Genomic DNA, 4,722 nt, shown 5'->3' with positions numbered 1-4,722 from the left:
GATTTTTATCTTCGTCTGTTTTATAATTTTTTAAATGCATATACGTGATTTATGCAAGTATTCATTAATAATTTTTTCAAGAAAAAAGTGAGAGATAATTTCTTTATTTATTCATTAAAGCAACCTTTTCGCTACGGATTCAAAAAATTATTAAAATCATTTTCAGCGATAAACAATTAATATCTAATGTTTTTTGTGCCATTGAAGCAAGTGTGATAAAAGAATAAAAAGAAACAAGTAAAATATTAAAAATAAAAAAATAAGAGTTTTTTTCAAAAAGTAACCGTAATAAAATCATTTTCCCTAAAATTAGTTTTTCTATCGTATAACTTTACAAATTATTTTAAGAAATTTATTTTATGTTTACATTATTTTATTTTGTTATATTGTTTCTATTTTTAATCTTTATAAATAATCTTGCATTAAGCTGTTAATAGTATAAATATGTGTTTTTATATTTGTAGATAATAGTATATTTTTAAAGAGCTTGTACGTAGCGAAAAGGTAACATACTTGAAGAAAAAACTTAAAAATTAAGTTTTTGCATCATTTATATATATTTCACAAAGTATTGTACACACAATCGAATCGATCGCATAGAAATTTTGCTCACAAGATGTACAACTATTTATTTTCTCATATATGTATATTTGGATACATTAAACTCACAAAAAATCTTTTTCTGTAAAGTAGTAAACAATAGAATTGAGTTTTCAATCAATAAAAAATAATAATACTTGTATCAATAATTCATAATTTTACACGAAAAGTAATTTTGTACACATTTCTTTATTTTTAGATTAACAAGGTAATCATTGTTTGTTTTTTGTTAAAAAAATGCACATAAAACAAGTAGTTTATTAAAAATTCAGATTTTAATTTTAAGACGTATTTTAAGAGATAATTCATTCAAACATTTTGTATATAACATTATATAAAACCATAAAAATTGTATAACATTATAGAAAAACATATATAAGTATATATCATTTTTGTTTATTTACATTGTGTTTAATAGTATATCACAAACTTATATTAAATTATATATTCCAAGTATAATAGTTATAAATATAAATATAAATAAATAATTGCCAAATGTACATATAGATATATAATTGCATATTATGTATGCAATATACAAAAATGATATATAATTGTATATATTTATATATATTTTATATGATTTTATATTGGTTCATATAATATTATACACAAAATATTTTTTATAGTAGGGTTTTGTTTATACATATATATATATGTAATTTATATATTTTTTAAAATGGAACAGACACACACCTTTAAAAGACTAAAAGCATAAAGCAAACAAATAGGTGTGTTATTTCTTCAAATGTGTATATTTTAGTAATATTTTTGACACTGTATATGCTGTTGATGTATAATGAACAACAAACATTCGTAGAATAGAGCAGAGGTCTGAGGAAAAGGGGATGATTTTATCTCCAGTCGTTTATAGTAGCGTCAGCGAGCGTTTTACCGACTAACCATAATTTGTCTAAAACGTTGCGTCGCGTCGATAATGTCACTCTGCTTATTTTTCTTATATTTTTTCTCAAAACCAGAGAGAAGAATGAGAGCGACCACGATCCTGACCGCTCTCTTATTCTTATCTCTGTCAAAACATAAAACTATTTATCAGTTAATGGGATCCTAAAGCTATCCTGTTTTACCGATTGAGTTTGCGGCTTTTGTTGCCGTCATTTTGTAATAATATTTGCTTAATAAAAACAGTTATGCAATTTATACATAGAAAACAAAGTGCATCCCGGATTCGAGACAACATAAAGAACAATAAGGAGCTTTCAGAAATGCGTTTTCAAAGTTTAGCGTAAATAAATAAAGTGCTGAAATATTTACAAAAGTGATCATGTATACTTTTAATACACTATTTATTTACACTCAACTTCTAAATTAATTTCTGAGAACTCTGTATTGTTATTCTTTATGTTATCCCGGAAAACAATTGCATCCGGGATACAGTTTGTCTCTTCTACGTATAAACTACAAAAAATACGACTCACTTTAGAATCATAATAATAATAATAATGTATTTGTATACATGTGTGTAATAAATTAGAACGTTTTGTATAGAAACATATACTGTAATTTCTGTTAAAAAAAACTACTTATAGTATAAATATTAAATAATTATATCACACACATTATACATTTAATTATTACAATTTCTATAATTAATTAATTTATATATGTTATATTATTGTGTATATAATTATGCATTTACATAAAATTAAGATAACAGAATGCGTTTGTAAATAAGAGGGAAGAGAAATTTTACTATTAAATTATATAATATAATTATATTTTGTATATATAATAATTATTATATGCAATAATATTGTATATAATAATTATGTATATATAATCATACATATAATTATATATTCAAATACTATTATATATAAATTTTTCTCTTATGCACGTTTTTTTGTTATACTTTAGATGTAAATTACATGTTACAATGTAATTTTCACGCGTAAATATATAATTATGTACACAATAATGTGACACGTACAGATAACAGTAATATATAATTGTATGATTAATAGTTATACATAATATTAAATATATATTTTTTTAACAGGAATTATAGTATATATGTTTCTATGCTAAAGATGTCATGGTTTTGTACACACCGTAACAAGATGGCTTCCATCTTGTCACTTCGGCGTTCGTCACATACATAAATAAAATTATATGTTATTTGTGACGTTAGATATTAAATAACAAACAATTTTACGTTTTGAGAAGAAAATAGGAAAGATTAACAGTGTGGCATTATCGATATGCAGCGTTTTTTGATACAAGTGTGTTTGTTACTACCATCAGAGAGCGACATGAGAGTTGGCCATCCTATTGTAGTTTTTTATGACGGTTTCAGCCGCTGGTTTTAGCACAATATTCACAAAAGTGGATCTCAAAGACCTACGACTTGCGTTTAATGTAGAACGGGAACTTTGAGATCCACTTTTGCGGATACGACGCTAAAACCAGCGGCTGAAACTGTCGTAAGATACTACAACAGGATAGCCGCTCTCAGTCTTCTCTCTGCTATTAGTCAATAAGGCGTTCTATTGACAGTTTCGTAGGAAAAAGAAACTCATTCCTCTTGGTCATCAGATTCTCACACCAATTCTACGAATTTCTGTTTTTCATTTTAAAGTCGTTCTACATAAAGATGCAGACACGAGTTGCAAGTTGCAGTTCTTGTTGCAAAATTGATCATTCGATCACGTTGATCAAATCGACTAACATGATTGAACAACATCCGGAAGACCTGCGACTCGCGTCTGTGTCGCGTGTGTAGAACGAGTTTTACATGGCATATTATTATACATAGATCGAAAAAAAAAGGAAAGAAAGAAAGAAAGAAAAGCTTCACAAACATTTGTTTCCAATGCAATTTATTTTTAATATAAGTTTTAGGAAAACAATATAAGTTAAAACACAATTATATAAGTTTTAAGAAAACTGTGAGAATTATATAAAATAAACAACGGTAACAGAAAAGTCACAAGAGTCACATAATGAAACTGAAAAACAACTTGGCAACTTAAACATGAAAATAATAAGAGACCGTACAAGTCATATTTTCTCGCTTTATATTGTGGTTTTAAGATGTGGCAACTGTAAAAGTTTCTTGTTTAGTTTTACACAATTAGTACTTAAAAAACACTTAACTTACTTATTTTCTCTGTTTTTGTAATTGTATATAGCCGAGAGAAAATATATGTATTATTATATATGAAATGTATATAATATCAAAAAGCAACACTTTATTATTAAACATAAAAAGTAATCTACCTGATTTTTAATAAATAGAAAAAGCATGACGAAATAATAATTACTTCTTTATACGCTATTTTATTTTTATTCAAAATACACAAAAAAGTGCACTTTAAGAGGGGCCTGGACCGTCCTGTTATTACCGATCGAAATAATTCGTATTAAGAGGTGTTTTTCGTAATTATTGCTCGGATAGAAAAACGGCTCTACAGAATTAAAGAAAATAATAAAATGTATTTCGGAGACTTTTCAATATATCAAAAATGTGACAAAAAATTTTGATGTTAATTGTAAATCAAAAATTTTTACGTTTGTGTGAGTGCCTCCATCACCGATGCTCTCGATGCTTGGCAATTCTACTTATCGACAGTAAAGTGGATGTAGCACGGATTCAAACCGAATGAAAGTGAATTTAGTACGGACTCTAACCGAGATACATTTGTATCGTATGCGCCTGAAAAAACTCGTTTCGTAGTTCGCGAGTTCCACGCAAAGTGAAAAGTAGCGGCTGGAAACCGTCGTAGAAAACAACAATGGCATGGCCGCTCTCAGGTCCAAATTCATAGTCGTTTCTCAAATCTTAGATCTTATTCTCCCTCCCTTTCCCTCCTGTGTATCCTTCCCCCTACCCCTCCCCCTTCACCCTCTGCTCCAATCTGAAACCCAGTACATACAGTGCAGCACAGCTCATTACAGCTCTGTCAAGTTAAGTTCCACCAATCGAAGACTGGCGTATGCTTTTATCTCACCGGGGCAAGGCTGTGTTCAGTTAAGCAAGATGGAACGAACTAATGCAGGAAATGCAGGAAATACAGGAATTGGAACTAATGAAACTAATGAAACTAATGAAAGAAGTGAAGATAGTGAAAAAAAAGAAGGTTGGCTCCCCTGATCTGTTGC

The sequence above is a fragment of the Pseudomyrmex gracilis genome, unplaced genomic scaffold (genome assembly GCF_002006095.1).
Source record: "Pseudomyrmex gracilis isolate BER0280 unplaced genomic scaffold, ASM200609v1 scaffold_250, whole genome shotgun sequence".
NCBI classification, from domain to species: Eukaryota; Metazoa; Arthropoda; class Insecta; order Hymenoptera; family Formicidae; genus Pseudomyrmex; species Pseudomyrmex gracilis.
Note: the sequence above shows the minus strand (reverse complement) of the source record.